The following is an 18,839-nucleotide window of genomic DNA, read 5'->3' on the forward strand; positions in this document are numbered from 1 at the left end:
GGCCACCCTCTACACCTTCCCACAGAAAGAGAAACAGGGTCCCTCTTCTGTATGGTTAGTTGGCCTCTTGGATCTCTGTGTACCTGGTGCCCTCTGTCCCTTTATTTATATGACATAGTCTCCAACTCTGATAGAATGGTTAGAGAACCACAAGAAATTGGCTTAAGGTGACAACCTAATTTACTGCACTTTTGCTGATAAGCAAAGCAGGGAGGACCTGCCAAAGCTCTAGGAACGATAAATACCAAAACATCCAGCTCCTAATACCTGTGAAAGGACACGCTCCAGTTAGGATGCATTCCCAGGAAAGCAGCTGACATGTGTGATTCTCAGACTAAGCTGTATTTACTTATTTAAATGTATTGAGCTTTCCATGCAGAACTCAAGAAACCTCACATGAGATGAAGAAAGTTATTTCATTAGAGTGATTTTTAGGGCCTGACAAAAAGCAACTCAAGTAAAAATTTGCTCAAAAAACTCACAAAGCTGAGCCTCAATTGAGCAAGTGGTGCTCTCCCAAAACTCTGCCAACATGAATATTAAAATAATTAATCTTTACTCTGACCTGAACAGCCTCTCTCTCACCCCTTTATCTTATCTCCTTTTCTCTTGAAAAAAAAAAAATTTTGATGATTGCTCATGCTTGTATTTTCCAAAATAGGGGGGGAAATAAAACCACATTTTACCCTTCTGACAAAAGCATTCTTTTACTTTTTTTCCTTAACTCTTTTCCTTAGGTATTCCATTTGGGACATTCTTTAACCTTTTTTTTGCCATCTCTCCAATGTAAACAGTGTTCCAGAACCCTTTACAATCCTTTAAGTATGTGAGTGTATTGTTACATTATTTTTAATGTTTTATACTGTATAAGGCATAGTTATTACATTATTTGGGGGTCTAATACAACACTCGAAAACCTCTGTACATCTTGTGCCAAAGGGGAGACCCAGCCATCTATGACGGTCCTGCAATTCACTCAACGAACATTTTACAAACAAAGACAAAACAATCTTATGCCAGATGAAGGCTGAGTGAGGTTTTTGTTTTGTTTTGTTTTGTTTTGTTTTGTTTTGTTTTGTTTTATGCAGAAAATGTAAACCATAGCTCTTCTGCTCTAACCTAGGAGTCATCTTGTAGAGAGAAGAAGATTCCCAAAACTGCAATACAAGGCAGGCTGCAATAAACATATTTTGAATCTAACTGTATAGAAGTGTCTAGGCATTTATAAAAAAGAGAAATATTTGCCTGCTTAGGTAATCAGAGAAAATATGCTAAGGAGTTTGTATATTCAGACAGGTTCAATAAATCAAGGTGAAAAAGGGATTTCCTCTATTATATGAACCCTGAGATACCAAAATGGAACGAATATTGAACCAGGCACTATGCTAGGCATATGATACATATTCTAATTAAATGTCATTATCAACCCTATGAAGTAATATAAACTAATTTTATGTAGGCAAAAGGGACAAATAACATATAAGTGTCTATTAGTAATATCTGATTTGAAGCGAGGTCAGTATTATTCACATTTTGTTTACCAAACCCAAATGATCTTTGTTCCTCATCTAGGCTTTTTAAATGGAAATAACATTTGTATGCCTACGAAAAGGACCTGGCATATGAAATAAAATTTGTAAATGCAATAAGTGAATGGATTATATCTTGAAAAATTAATTTATTTTTCATATTTCACTCTAATATTCATGGACTTTATTGAGCAGGGCTACTATACCTCTTTGAATTAGGAATATACCACTCTATTTTCAATGACAGGCAGCACAGTTCCTCCTAGAGAGTGAAAGATGGTGACAGTGGCTCTTTTAGCCTCCTCTGTCTTTTTCTTAAGTGTGCATTTCCTGTTTTCACAGAAAAAGGGCCTGACATTTCCTCCTTTTATCCATGTATTTGTTATCGGTTCTGTTTAAGGTTAATTTACCTTAAGAGCAAAGAAATCGTATGTTCTATTAGAAAGAGAACTAATCTACAATAACATAAAAAGAATTCCCTATAGCTTTGCTATTTTCACCAAGAAACCAGCAAAAGCAAAGTTCTTTCTACATTGGTCTCATGAAGAAATATACCAGAATAATAGAAGCTATCGTATAAAATGTTCAAGAAAAATGTTGGCAACTTGCTTTTAGTTTGTGTTGTATCGATTATTAAGGATGTCAAATTTAAATGAATGAAGTCTAAATTTTTATATCTTTTTTTTATTATTTATAAAGCATGAGTAGGAAGAACATTTTCCCTCTCGTCTCCTAGCAATGTATCAGCCTCAGAATAAATGGATTTCTGCCCAGACACAAGTGGGTCATTCAGCTGGTCAACAAGGATGCTTCTTGTGAGAGCAGATTTTTTTATGTGGACAGCTGTCTAGCAGGAAGTATATTGCCATGTGGTCTTTTTGAATTTAGCAAAAGGCTGTCAAATACTCCTAGTAATGACCCACTTAATTTCACAGTCAGTATTTTTGCATAGAAGTATATTAATAATAATAAATCTGGATCTGGAATTGAGGTTACTATATGTTGGTTACAAACAAGACCAAAGTGTAAGTATAAATGATACCATTTATGTATTCAGGTGACATGACTTCCAGTTACTCTGAAGAAACGAGTAACCTTGAATGTAACCTCATTTCCTAGAACCTTGGAATCCCAATCTGAAAAATGCTCATACTGGGACTTTACAATCATCTCATGGAAGAGGCATTTTCTGCTATCAAAGGGAGATGAAGTAATAGAGTGATTTTTATTACGCTTGCCTGTGAAACCTTATAAGAATCAGTTTTTCCTAAGCTACTATGAGAACATTAAGCTCTACTTCAGTTTCTCTGAGGTATAAGCAATGACCTTGAATAAAATATGAAGCATTTTAATGTGGTTATTCAAAATGAGCAATGGCTATTTGGGGAAACGGACCCATCTCTCGTTTGCAGTGGTGACAAGTTCTTTGTTTGGAGAACTTAACATGATGACTTTCATAATATAAATACTAACCTCTCAGATTGTGCTAACGGTGCTGATATCAACAGCATGTATTAATACATCACTGAACTGGATTTATTGGACTCCATAGTAACAAAATCATTTACCTTGAAGGAGATAAATTTATAAGGTTTAAGAAACCAGATTCTTAATTTGACATTTATTGCCACAGAAGAGTTTATGTAGCTACTTAGCTGCGATGAAGTGCCTGGTGAGCTCCTGTTCCATTGGGGTCACAGAACTGCATTTACACTATGTGACACAACAGATAACTGCCCTTATTTGGACTTGGGTCTTGCTCCTTGGACACTTTTAAAATTCTATTAATCATGGAGATGAGCTTTTAATAACGTTAGAGGCTTGTGGTGATATATGCTCTGATTCCTATATCCTGCTGTCAGTTCTCACATTCTAAAAGATGTTCCCAGGGATTCAGAAGTACTGAAAGTATGACAGTTGATGTTACTTATCAGTCCAAAGTTGACCATTCACATCCCCTTCTTTCTGCTATCCCACTTTTATCTTATCAAGTCCATGAACACACAGATTCCTTTCTTTCCTTCCTAACTCCCTACGATGGCAAAACCTGAGGGAACAATCCAGAGGGAATTGAAAAGAAATTGTGGGTCTTAGATATTTTCTAAGTTTTAGCACTGAAAGTACCTTGTCCTGGGAAGCCTCTGAGTCCTAGGCAAATAGAGATGGTTGCTTACTTTAGTTCTGAGTTTGATCTAGTCAATCCATTTCAAAGGCATTTCATTGGGCTTCTAGTGCATACAGGATAGAAAGCCATCTGATCTTGACAGAATTGTTGGTTACATGAAATGCTTTTCCTTGGTTTCAGTACAGGCCTCTTCAAGTGGGTCTGGCTTTACCTCTTCCAGAACAGGGCTAGATGGATAAGGTGTTTTGCTAACAGAGGTTCCCTTAAACCAGTGAGATAATAGAGATAAAACTTTCAGATAAGTTAAAGCAATAGAAAGCTTTCTGCAGAGTAAAACCACATGAATATAATGATGATAAATAATACACTGTAAAAATAAAAAGACTTCTACAGTTACTAGCAATTATAGCATAGTATTATGTGGACATTTGATTGATGAGGTACTAATTCAAAATGCATGATTAGATGGTTGATTCCTTGATTTGGTGATAAAGCGTGACCCTTGAATCACTCGACCTTTGTTGATTTCATGACATATCTTCTATTAATCAGCTAAAAATGGTTCTGTTAGTTTAATTTTTACCATCTTTTCTCAAGGCTTTGAATGAACATTGGATGTGAGATACTCCCTCTCTCACTGACTTTCTATTACCTTATCTGGAAACCCTCCTAGTCTTCCCCTGATTTATTTAGCTTGTAGTTTATTCTAGTTCTAAGAGGGGTTTTTTTTTCCTTTTTTTTTTCAACATTGAGCAGACACATTACCTTGGATTTTTAGAATAAAAGCATCTGCTTATTCTCGATGTTTTTATGGCTTTGAATTTTTTCTTAGCAAACCAGTGACTTTTCTATTCTAACTTCTCTTTATATCCTTAACTTCAAAATAGGTGCTCAGGAAATGCTTACAGATAAGTCGATAACTATTTTGCGAAAACCATATAAATTATTAAACATATCTAGGTTACATAAAATTACAAGTTGAAGAAGAGTTCAGTTGGTGTTTTTGAGAAGGTAGCATGATAACATAATACAATGAAAGGTAGAAAATATATTCTCCCCTTACAGACTATATGAAAACAAGCTACAGGATTTTATTTCTTGTCTGTTGAGATTTCTCGCACTCTCTTTTTATTTATGTGAAAATGGCCATTGAGGATTTGGTGGAAGCAAGAATTACTGTGTATTTAGAGAAGCTACATGTCATAACATAACAGTTAAAAGCATAGATTCCAGTGTCAGATTGTCTGGGTTTAAAACATAACTCTGTTACTTACCAGCTCTATGACCTCTGGCAAATTGTTCAAACTCATTATGTCTTAATTTCTTATCTGACAAACTAAGGTAATAATAGTATCTACCTCATAGGGGATATTAATCAAGTTGATAGAACAAGTTAACATATGTAAAGTGCTTAGAATATTGCAGACACAAAAAGAACTATACGTGTTAGTTATTATGTTTGTCATTTTGACTTACTTCCCATTTCTCCAGTTTTGTGTGTATGTAAAAGGAAAGGTGCATGCCAAGAGTGCATTCATCTTCAGATCTCTTCAAATCATTCACTCTAGGTTAGGGAAATGTAAACAAAACTACTTATAAGAAAAACTTTAAATGATATAAGTTAATATCTTCTGGCTAATTATCGGATAAAATAATTTATCTGATTCCCTAAGACCCAAACATGGCTCTTTAATACCATGAAAAAGGGAAAATTATATCCAGATGCTATTTGTTGGTCAACTCAACTTGGTAAGCACTAATTCAAATTAAAGAAATAAACTCATCCTAAAATAAAAGGAATTTGTCAATAAATGTATGTGGGTGTCTTTTAGTATTCTCTTATTCTGAAAACTGAAGCCTTATATGTCATTTGTCTGTTTTGGTTTTATCATTATTATTATTTTTTGCTTGTTTGTCATTATCTAAATATACAAATAAATTCTTAAAATTCCTGTTTTTATTAATCTTATTTTTTAAACTTGTAAAACAGAGATAATGTCTACTTTTTCAAGCAAATGAAAGAATTGAAAGAAAGAATGCATATGGACCAACCTGCACAGAGGCTGGCCTTGGAATGTTGGATGCTGCAAACTCTTCCCACTCATCTCCCATTAAATGTTTAGTCCTCTTGATTTGCTGACTCAGGAACTGACTACAGTATTTTACAATCCACTGTGATCGCCAGGACCTTATTAAAATTTCCCATCTTCTTCCTTCACGAACACAGGAGTTTGGTTTTAGACCACACTGAATCTTGAATACGCCCCAGGATTACCTTGGAAAAGACTTCACTTTAGCCCTACCTCAAGATTTGCTTCCATTTCTGCTTGTACCCGTCTCTACTACTCATTTTCCTTCTTTTCAAAATACACTCAATAAGAATGATTTTTATATGTTAGAACCAAAATTCTTAGATTTTATGAAAACCATATATGAATGAATCTAATATAAAAGAAATGAATCCAGATACAAAAATTGTGCAAAAGGAGATCTAGCATTTGGAGAGAGATTATTACAATTCCCAGTAGCATGTAGGTACGGGAGCCTTTAATTTTACGTTGAATCAAATACTAATGTATGCATGTACATACAGACACCTGAATTCACTCTTTTTATTAATGTTATCTATGTCATAAAATGTATATAAAATGAACCTTTCATTCCTACAAAGTTCAAGTTTTTGCTCACACATGAATCTGTAGGGTGGAGGAGGGAAGAACTAATAGCCATCTAGAAATTCATCTTACAAAGACTTAATCACAAAGTAAAACATTTGTGTATCTTTGGTTGATAGGTTAGAATTAAAGAATCTTATTATAAAAGTAAATACACAAAATCTGCTGTCCATGGGAGTTCATTTCTACTACTAGCCATCTCTAACCACTAAGAGAATTTTTGTGAACTTAAAGTGTATTAGTTTAAGAGTGAAAATACCTTCATATAGACACAAACTTCAAGTTAATTAAAAAATTCTGTCATCTAGAAAACAAACTCTGAATCGAGACACTTGGGTTTTGTTGAAAATTAATGTTTTGATTGCTTTAGCATATGCAAACAGTTAAGTTGATTGTCCCATAGCAGTTCTTCTCCCAGAGAGCCTACTTTTTCCTTCAAGTCCAACTCAAAAGATACACCCTGCTTAAATTTAAACCTTAAATTAAAAGATACACCCTGCTTAATGTTGTTCCCATAAACAACATTCCAAATCTTTTGTTGTTGTTGTTTTCTGATAATAGTTGGGTAAGAACATGGTTGAAAGTTACTTCAACTCTGCTGTAGTAAACTATGCTCAATTTCATTATTGACACAAGGTCTTTTAGCATGTGCCAGTAGTTACAGTCACAGTTCCACTGTCACTGCTTCACCTTTGGGACAAAACTAAACCAAAAAGAAGAAGAGGGGGAGAGGGAAGAGGAGACGAAGGGGAGAGGAATGAGGAGGGGGAGGAAAGGAAAAAGACGAAAGAGGGCAAAATAAATTTTGCCCAAAAATCCACACCAAAAATCCTCCTTCTTTGGTATAGCAGAGAAAGTCACATGTATGACATTTTTCATTAAGCAGAAACTGTGCTTCCCCTCTTTTTTGCTTGCCACATTCATGTCTCCTTTGAAAGATATTTCAAAGTTATAAAACCATGAAGCCACTTCTTTGGGGTCAGCTGAGATTCTGAGTTCTGTAACTGGAAGTATACCTACTCTTCCACATATTCAGAAGTTTCATTTTTTTCATTTTCTTCTTTATGCATTATTTTAAATCAGTGAAGAAAAATGAAGGGATAAAGAACCTTTAGTTTTCTGTCAAAAAAACACAACACCCTATTTTATCTTATCTATAACCTTCATGGGAAAAAGAAAAAAAATATTAGGTAGAAGTTGCAGTCATATTTTTGCATCAGTGAATTCCTTGTTCTGCCTTGAGTCAGAAAAATGACTTTAGAAATTCTTAAATTCAGTAGATTCGAATGCTCTCTCTGCTTTCCAAAGACAAAGAACAAACTGAAAAATTAATTAATTTGAATTGAGGACTGTGAACAAGTCACTAAGTGTATTACTTTTATTTCTAATTAGCTTGTCCTCCTGTATCAAAAATTAAACTATGTGTTTTGCTATTTATTTTCAAAGATGGATTCTAGTCATTTCATATTCATAAATAAATTATAAACTATGGAGTTGCTAGCACAGTTTAGTTTTGAGCCTTGCTCAATAGAGACAAATCCATTACCTGATTATACTCTCAGTGTACTTATAATCTATTTGGAAAAATAAGATTAACCAAGGTAGGATAAGTAGAGGACAATCAAGCATTTAGTTGGTAATGTTGGTTAAAAGGGCTATATGAATTTAGTGATGGAAGAGATCAATGTGGTTTAATATAGTGGAAATGAAAAGGAGAGGTGTCCTTGGGATGATCTAGGACATGAGCAGAGCCTGACATAAATCAGATTCTGATCTAATTGACTAGAGAAGGAAGGATGCTGCAAAAGGATTATGATTGTTTAGATAGAACATGCTTGAATTATAGGAAACTTTTTTTCTGATAATATTTGAAGGGTATATTTGTGGAGGAAAATAAACTGCTTTTCCTTTTGGGTTGCATAAGCAGATGTGGGTTGGATTTTCCAAACAGAACTTAAATAATACAAAATTTCAATGAAGAAAATAAACTTGCTTGGCACTGTGGAACAGTAGTTATATTTAACCTTCTCTAACAGAAAGACAGACAGATGATAATCATATGTGCATGGTTCCAGAGTCCAAGACAAAATTCCACTTTTTCTAAATTCTCAAAAAACATTTTAGAAAGCAAATGAGAAAACGAATTAGCATGACATGATCATATAGTCAGAATACAAAACTAGAATCCACTGTATCAAGTTTAAAAGTAAACTATTTGCAAAATTTGTTATCTTTTACTACTATTACTAAAAAATTGAACACATCTAACACTTTTCTTTAGCACGCAGGGTGTCTCAACACTACAGCTGAGAACCAGTCTTCTGTGCTTAATGCCAAGTGTCACCTGTTAGTGTAGCTGTAAAATTCTTAAAGTTAGAGTGAGAAGAACTTCATCACTATAATGTTCCCTTGGTAGGTAGAAATGGCCTGCACTCAACACGACTATACACTCAATGCCTTTTCACCTCAAGTAACTATGAGGAAGATATGGGGAAACCCACATAGATAAAGTTCTTTAATTAAATGTCTCTTAGGAACACATTTTGACATCCGCTATTTTTTTCCCATCAATTAATGCTTGGGTGGGTAGTATACAAATATACCCTATCACAATGTATTAAGAGAATAAACTTGGTGGGTAGTATACAAATATACCCTATCACAATGTATTAAGAGAATAAACTTTGTGGGTTACTGATAAGTCAAAGAAACAGAGAATTTGATTGACACTAGCCAGCAAATAGGCTTAATTTGGTCATCCCAAAGAAAATTTATAGATTATGAGTTGTTTAAATCTGAAGAAAGATAACTAAATTGGAAGTGGATCTTGAGAACTTTACTACTCAAGGTATAAACCATGGAGCAGCAGCAACAGCATTACCTGGGAGCTTGTAAGAAATTACTTCTAAGTCTACACTAAGTGCTTGGCATTATGGTAGTGTACACATTAAGTACCAAATCTCCATCCTCAGGTAATTTAAAAGGATTGTGGTTTTAGGTAAGGGAAGTATCACCATCAAAATCACACCTTTGAAGAGAAACAAAGGGCCTGATATGACTAACTAGGTTTCTAGGCACTTGGTAAAGAAGATTGCAAATCCCTAGGGGTAGAAAGCTTTGTAAGAACAAGACTGCACTGGTGTTATATAAACTGTAATTGTGCGTGTGTGCATGTGTGTGTGTGTGCGTGTGTGTGTGTGTGTACATTTGTAAACTTGTAGTATTCAGTGTGATTACACTGTTTTAGGTGGTAACACCATCATTTCTTCCAAATCCTTAAATCAGAAATGAAATCTCAATCCCAAGTTTCAGGAATGGCCAAGAGTGGCCCTGGTAGCCATATTATAATCTAGTTTTCTGACACATTTGATTAGACCAAGGGTGGACTCATTACTTATATTAGTTCTATAGGACTCTCTATCCCAGAGATTTGACCCTGGGAAAAAGAGAGGCCAGAACTTGGAGACATGTGAGCTTGAAGACTGTTGGGTGGCCATCTTCTACCATGTGCTTGGAGAATAAAGATCAGACTGCAAAGAGAGAAAAGTAAAGCTAAGAGCAGACAGGAGCAGACATTAGAGATCATGTTATCTTTCAAACTCTGCTTCAATTCATTCTTCACATTTGGCTTTACTCCATGCCTTTGCATTATATAAGAGAAACACATCTCATGATGAATTCCTTCTCTTAAACTGTTTAAATTAATTTCTTGAATAGTTTTCTCTAGCTTTGGTTTTACTTACAACAAAAAAGAATCTCAACCAAGATGCCCAGTGTCTACCTGATGTGATCTTAATATTACAACATCTGGACCACAGTAGCAAAGTCATCAGTCAGGAAACAAGTACCCACACCCAATAATGTTCAAGCAGCTTTTGTCTTTAAAGATGTGGCTGTTATTAACTTTGACTGAATATATCAGATTGTGAAATCTTACAACCAGTGTTCTCACTTGATAGTGACTTTAGGGCTACATCTCGACTCATTTGTAATTTGTCAACAACAATAAAACCAAGATCCTTTAATGCTGTCCTTGGATTATGTAGGTCCTGCATTTCAGAAACTTCAGTGTGCTTGGTAACCTTCTTGGTCTTGTAAAAAGTTCGAATTCTCATGCCTCATTCCCATCATATTGAATCAAAATCTGGGAATGCCTGTTTTTAACACATCCTTTAGATGATTCTGATTCAATAATCCAGGGAACTAACTTCCAGAAACATATTTTAGACTGCAGTTCTTAATTCAGAATGGCTCATAACAATAATTTGAGAAGCTTTTAAAAAATGTACATGTGGAGTAGCACCTCAAACCTGCTGAATCAGAATTTCAGCCAACATGTATTTGCACAAGATCCCCAGGTGATATTTAAACACACTTCTAGTTAAGAATATCAGATTTGAGGCACTCAAGAGTGATTGATTCAGCTATGCCATGAAGGCGACCTTCTTCCATATAGATCTACTCTGAGACATCAACAATATTTTTTTTCAATGGCCATTTTCAATGTTTATTCAAGTCCAAATTACTTAAGAGTATAGCTACTTTGACCTATTTGAAAGCCAACATTTAAAATACTGCCCTTCCTTTATCCTCTGATCAGAAGTGCATTTTTCTAATTTGGAAGTTTGCCTACCACTGTAATTTAATGGTAAGTAACTAGAGATAGAATTGACTTTAGATATACTCTTTATTTATTTACTTCACTTTCCAGTATATCAAAGTTTTATACAAAGCCCAAAACCCAGGCTTCTCCAAAATAAAAGAAAATTGTATTCTCTCTGTCTTGTTTACTACCACTTGTTTTTTAGAATTTCTTATCTCAAAAAAATAAACAAGGTCTTCATTATATATGATGCTATGATCAGAGCTGGAAATCAAAATCCACACATTATGAAATTCCATAATTTAGCTTTTAAAAGCTTTCTATGGAATACCATCAATGGATTTTAGTGACTATACAAACTGCCCAAATTTCTGCAAATTTGTAAAGCGCATTGTCATTTGAATGTAGTAATGGACATATGCTCTGGGGCTTCTTATTACTACCTCAACTCATGGGCTTTTTGATGAGCTGAGTCCCCCTTTTAACTTAGAATTGAACTTTGAGGAAAGCCTTGCTACAGAGCCATGAAGAGAGAAATTATTTAAATATATTACTATACTCATTTCATGAAATAACATGCAATTATTAAAAGGAAATATAAATACCATAATTTACCTAGAAGAAAGATCAACAATTAAGTATAAAAGGGAAGCTACAGAGCAGCGCATGTAGCAAAATTACTAACTCAAATGGAACGACAAAATATAGACCTGTGTTTAAGCCTGCCTGTATATGTTTATGTCAGCACTGGAGATGTGAGCAGGAATATTTGCATTTAAATATTACTTCAAGGAGTGAAACTAGAAGGAATGAATATTGTCTTTATGCAATTCTATAGGATCTGATGATTGCAGGAGCATGCTTGATTTTGTACTTTCAAAAAAATGTGACCAAAAAAGAAAATATATCAACCAAAAGAGAAAAACAGGAAATAAAGATGAATAAATATTCTTTGTAAAAATAAATAAAAAGAGTTAACAAGAATAAAAGATTCCACAATACTGATAATTAACGATGCAAATTCATGCAATGAAATTCTATTTTTTTTACCTATTAAATTGGAACATATTAAAGAAAAGATCATTCTCAATGCTGAATAAGGCACTGTGAGAACAGCACATTTATGTAATGCTATTGTGTAATTTGAAACACCCCTTCTGGAAATCAGGTTGAAAATAGGTTTCAAGTACATGATGTTAATATCTTTGATTTGGTGGATCTCCTCTCAGGGACTTATATTGAGTAAACAAGCAGAAACGAGGGCAAGAATGTGTGTAAAATGATCTTTACTATAGTTTCCTTAAGAGGTGGCACAATCTCCCTCACACTCAGAGCTTCTAAAATGCCTTCCCTTCTCCTGTCCATGAACCTCCTTGAGAGCCCTGCAGGCCTTGTTCACTCCATCCTTCCCCAGGCAAAGGGAGTGGGGGTTCACAACCAGAGACCCCTGGAGAGCTGGGCTTTTTCTGTCTGATTACTTTTCTGCAGAGGATCAACCTCAGCAGGACTATTCTGTTGAATGAAATGATTGGCCCTATGCCAAATGAAATAATCCAAGACATAAATATGTAAATGTGGTTAAGAGATTGAGACTAGTTTTTATTTTTCTATATTTTACCAATTTTTCCAAAATAAATGTGTTGATTTTATTATAGAAATACAACTAGCTAAATTGTTAAATATTTTCATTTCTCTTCAAAGGTCTGCTGATTCCTGTAACTTTCTAAAGTATTTACTGTAAGATTATTACTAATTTGTGAAACTATCTTTGCTCTTTCAGACAGTTTCAGATACTTGGAGTAAAGCCTCAGGAAGATTTTGTAAAATAAAAATGTTTTGATTTAAATATACACATAGGTGGTTCTCTAGGTTGCTCAAAAATAGTGGCTCTTTATTCTTTTTGAATCAAGTCCTGTCTGAGAATCCCACTAATGGTATGACCCTGTCTCCTGAGAAATATATATTTGCCCTGCTCTGTTAGTTTCCTAGGGCTGCATATAGCAAAGTAGTACCACAACCGGGTGCTTTGAAACAACAGAACTTCATTGTCTTACAGTTCTGGAGGATAGAAGTCTGAGATCAAGGTGTCGGGAGGGCCATGCTCCCTCTGAAACCTGCAAGTAAATCCTTCCTTGTCTCTTCTAGCATCTGATGGTTTGCCCACAATCTTTGGCTTTCCTTGTCTTGCAGCTGCATCACTCCAGACCCCCTTCTCCCCATGTCCTCTTCACACAGCCTCCCTTGGTGTGTATCTGTCTCAGAGTCCAAACTTCTCCTTTGATAAGGACCCCAGTGATGATAGATTGGAACCCACTCCAATATTTTCATTTAGAATTGATCACCCCTGTAAAGATCCAATCTCCAAACAAGCTCACGTTCTGAGGTACAGGGGGTAGAATTTCATATCTTTTTTTGAGGGAACACAATTTCACCCTTAAAGCAACACATTTTATTATCTGATGCCAGGGTGTAGACATGCTAACATCTCATCTCTGGACCCCAACTTAAGGATCGATTCTCAGTTGTTGGAAATCTCAGTATCTCTGAGCAACGCCCCTACAAATAAGCTAACAAAGCTTCCGAGTACAAGTCAGATGGATCCAAAAGTCAGGAAAATCTTTCCACTAAGACTATCAGGAAGCTGTAAGGAAAATGTTTTCTGAATAGTCCGCTTTCGCTGCAATGACAGAAGTATAACATTTGAGACATCCAGAACCTTTGCTGATAGATATTAGCTTCTTTCTTAATCTAAACCACGTCAACAGAGGTTACAAATGAATATAATGCTGAATTCTCAATGGAATGCAAATGCTCCTAAAGTAATAAAGACTCATTGAAACATCTCAGAAACAGAAATTTTACTTGTAATTTTGTGTTACTATCAGAATTGAATTATATATATGTAATGTTGTTTGCACTGAACCTAACATGTTTTTACTTAGTATGATATAAAAGTTGCCATACTTTGTTCAGATTCTATATTATTAATTGCAATTAGTAATCTATTCTAGTGATTGATATGAAATCTGAAATCAGAGACACTGGTTTTCCAGTTACTATCTGATGAAGGACCCATTATTCATGTCTCCTCATTTTCAACTTATTATCTGCAAAATGAGAAAATAATATCTACCTCCTGGGACAGATATCTGTGGAGTAAGAATGACCCTTTTCAAATCCTCACTCCACAGCATCTTAGCTGTATTTCGCAGATGTTTATTCGCTGTGTGCCTCAGTTTATCCATCTACAAAAAAAAAAGTAATCAGAAATAAGAAAACAAGGATGAAAATACTATTTATTGTACATGTTTACTATGCAACTTAAATTGATTAGATCTCAGAGAAGGGATCTAATCAATGTACCATACTGCATTAGCCAGGATTCTCTAGGGAAACAGACCTAATAGGATATGAATATAAATAAGAGGACATTTATTACTATAAGGGTTTGGGTCAAGTGATTACGGAGGTTGGTAAGTGCAAATCTGCTGGTCTTTGGAAACAAGACCGATGAGCAGACTCTTCAGGCACGTTAGTAGGACAGAGCCAGAGAAGCTATTCATTTTGGCCAACTTCCTCTGGGTTTCTCTCCTCACACCCAGTGGCAGCTACCCACGGCCTATAACTTCTCTCCCAGCCCTGGGTCCCAGTGCTCCTTCACTCTACATCTGAGCCTTCTCAGAGCAAAAAGCAGTGTCCTGAGCCTTCAGCTCCTACCAGGCCTAGGAGTTCTGGGGTTCAAACTCTGCCGTGCCTGAGCATGAGAGTGGCAGATACCTGTGATGTCCACGGTGTATGCCGCTGTTGACTCAAGTGGGTCCAGATATTGAACAGGGCTATCAGGGCACTGTCACTCACACCAGGAGCACACAGCAGGTGGGGCAGGCAGCCAATGACACCTTCCTCTCTTCCTTATTTGTTGGACAGGGGTCCTAGAGCCTGTATATGTCCCGCCTCCATCCCTGTTGCACTGTGTGAAGTCAAATGCATGTTATACTCTCAAACTGGGAAAAAATAAAAACAAAAACAAAATCGAAACAAAAAAAGTGGGCAGGCAGGCTGGAGACCCAGGAAAGAAAATGCAGTTCTAGTCCAAAGACCAGCAGGTGGAGACTCAGGAGAACTGATACTGTAGAGGAAGTCCAAAGATAGTCTGCTGGAAAATTCTCTCTTGCTTGAGGAAGCTGACCTTTGTCTTTTTCTATTCAGACCTTTAACTGATTGGATGAGGCCCACTCACATTATGGAGGACAATCCGCTTACTCGGAGTTCACTGATTTAAATGCTAATCTCGTCCAAAAACACCCTCCAAGCTGACACACAATATTAACATCACGGGTACTAAATATATATTGAAATTTCTTTCAAGTCACTATGAGCTAGGTAGGCCAATGCCCTTTTCAGGTGGAGGAGGTAGAGGGCTAGTATAGCTTTTTTTTTTTTTTTTTAAGTCAGGAGAAAAAAAGTAAACTGGGTTTAGAGTAAAAATGTAAGTGGTAGGACTTCTAGATTGGAATAAAAAATAAAAACCAGAAAACATCACCAACATTTGAGATTTTGGAATATGAACAGAAACAACTGAGAGGGAAACTTACTTACCAGGAAGAATAGAAAAAAACAAAACAAAAACATTTACAGACCTTGAGGAAGTAACAACTACATTGTGCAGCAAGAGACTGCCATGAACAATGAATTATTTTCCATTCACTGTTTCTGTCCTGCTTGGACAAAAATGGATAACACTTGGACAGTACGTGATAACACTGCTGGTCAAAGCCAATAAGAGATCTTTCAAGATTAGGCTAACATGGGCAATTTCATGGAACTGGAGAATAAATGATAATGTTCTTGGGTTAATATAGCAATTTCTGTGCTGAACTGTATGTTCGCTAATTGACTATAAGTAACCAGCGAACTTAGCTATGCAAATCGATCTCAAATGTTCGCCCTACCATTTGGGCTGAACTTAACACAGTGCTATGTAATTAGCAGACACTGTTGACTTTGGATTGAACATATAATTGACAATTTGATATTACAAGTACCTACGGGCCAGGGAAAAATTTCCAATAAATTCAGTAGCACAGGTCTATTGCCTGCATTGTTCTCAGTTCTGCAGTTCTGCAGGGTAGGCACCATCACAGACAATCAAAAATCTGTTGAATTCCTGAGATTAAACTGTCAGTCTTTTAAATTAGTATCTCTTTGCACAGCCCTATCTGTGAACATATTTTAAAACTCCCCCTCTTACCACATTTGTGTTGTAAATTAATAGCAACTTCCCCCCTACCTCAAAGTTAAGTTTCTATCAAAGAGAACCACTATTGGAATACTAGAACTTCCAGCAAATTGCCCTTCCAACATTCTGAAATACCAGCTCTGGTAGTATTTTCAGACTGTGAAGACATTTTATGGGTATGGCAACAAAACTGTAACAGCCCTACTCACTTAAATTAGGAAAAGTATATTATTTGGAAGTAACATCTAGGTAAGAATGCTATTCTTTGGGAAGTTTGTGAATGCTTGAGTGAGTGTGTGTGTAAATGCAAGTACTGTGCATGCATTAATGTTGACTTTTCTTCAGAAAGTATTATAATAATTATAATAAGTATTCACTGAGCTTCTAATGTGATGTGCCCACATTCCAGTAAATAATGTATGTGAATCTGACTGCAATATGTTTTTAAAATGTGTGTTCTCCTTATGTAAAGGGTAGGACTCTAAGATTGGAATAAAAAATAAAAAACAGAATAGAGCACCAACATTTGAGATTCAGAAATCCAGTTGAGAGTGGAAATCCATGAGGTGATATTTCCCCCAACTATGAATGAGGAACTGAGTCTCAAAGGAATTGGTGACTTTTCCAGCATCCCACAGGTCGATCCACTTCCAAGGTTCATCCTACTAAACCAGGGGTCAGACAAATTCAGGCCAAATTTGGCTTGCTGCCTGTTTCTGTAAACACTGTTTTACTGGAGCACAGCCATGTTCACTCACATATGGTCAATGACTGTTTTCGCAGTACAATGGCAGAGTCTCACTGTTCCAACAGAGACCATGTGGCTGGCAAAGCCTCAACTATTTACTACCTGGCCCTTTACAGATCATTTTTCAGACTCCTGCACTGCACTATGCTGTCTGCTTCATCTCTGGGCTACTTTCAACAAACAAAGAAATGATAATCAGTATGGTCGAAGAAATAAAACACCAGCTTTTGTTTCCATTATCATTGCTCAAACACCCGATAAACAAGGTTTAATCCATTAATATTTTGGATTCTTTGTCGTAAACAAAAATGGAACAAATTTGATGAAGTTAAGTCAAAAGAAGTTTCTGGATAGGTAAGAGCTCCCGAATCCAAAGAAAGGGCTGAAGGACAAAGCTTCAGAGGGACCAGGCATGATGAGCTGTGCCACAGCCCTGGCTGTGGAACTCACCTTTGTGGGCACTGCTTTTGTGCTATCACCCTAGGGACTCCAGCACAGCACCCCAGGGGGAAAAATACTCTCCTCTCCACACTCCATGCAGCAAGAGGAAGTTTCCAGCCAAGCCCCAATATTTGAGGCCCAGGCAGAGCATCTGGATATTTGTGCTTTGGTCACCAGGAGTACAGAGGAGTATGTATGTCCACCGTTTCCATCAGCCTCTGGAGGGAGGGGCAGAACATGTCGTGCTATATGTCCCCAAGTCTGAGGATATCCAAATGCTGAACTGGAAATGTAGTAAATGTGTATTATACAATCTTTTTGACTTCTATAGTGATCATTCTAATCATCTACCAACTAAAATACAAATATCTCCATTATTTTCTCCCAGCCTGTGGGCACAAATGATAAAATATTAACATTGTAGCTTACTTTTGATAGCTGTAGAGGTAGAACCTCAATACCCAGTGCGTGCACACACACACACACACACACACACACACACACACGTACATGCACACATGTACACACACCCTTACTTTCAGAATGTTTTCCTTTCTATAGCAACTAGAGAGGCTCCCAGGGGTATCACAGTCTACTGATGAACACGTATATTATCTTCTCCTGCAAGTGTTTAAAAAATTACCTTTGTTCCCTTCTCTGTTGATGTTTCATAATCCCTTAGTGTCACCATTTTTGACATTAGATTGCACCAGGACATGCTCCCTTCACTTTGTTTCTTTTGCCAGACCAGCTTTAAATCATCACTCCATACTCCCTTGGCCACCACCCATCTGGCTGCCATCTGTCACCTCGGGGCCATGCTTCAACAGCTTCACTCAAGCTGCCATCTGCATTGCTAGACTCTCAGGTTTGCAGCCTCCACCTACAGCTCCCTCTGGCTGTTGCTGTGGGATATTTCGCTCCCAACTTACCTCTCTTCACTCTGCTTAGCTGTCAGCTCATGGTGGCAGCTGCTCATTCGCCCTCCCACAGGCCCCTTAAATAAGTTGAAGAACAATTCCTTTCTCCTTGTATAAAGCTTTTAAATAGCAAGTACCTAGATTTTGAGATTTAAAACTCCTAGCTCAAATATGCAACTTATTTTTTCTCCCTAGATTGTGCACGTTATGTTCAATGGTTAGACTGAGTTTGGTTCAAGTAACAATGAATGTGTAATACTCAGAGCTATCACCCTATAACAGTGAACATGTAACACTCAGAGCCGTCACCCTACTCTGATCCTCGAGCTCTGTGGTTAATTCCAACTTGTCTTGGATCCTTTTCCTAAAAGAGTTCGTTTCAGGGGGTCCTATAATCTCCTTTTGAAATTTCCCCCTTATCAATTAAACTTCAAGTCCATCAATGTGTCTGAAAACGTATAAGCCCAATCATATGCACTCTTCAAATTTCTTTTCTAGGAGGCACCTTTGCAGCTATATAAAATAGTTAATTCAAATATATACGAAGTACGGAGAAAAT

This window comes from Rousettus aegyptiacus, unplaced genomic scaffold (genome assembly GCF_014176215.1).
Source record: "Rousettus aegyptiacus isolate mRouAeg1 unplaced genomic scaffold, mRouAeg1.p scaffold_m13_p_3, whole genome shotgun sequence".
NCBI lineage: Eukaryota > Metazoa > Chordata > Mammalia > Chiroptera > Pteropodidae > Rousettus > Rousettus aegyptiacus.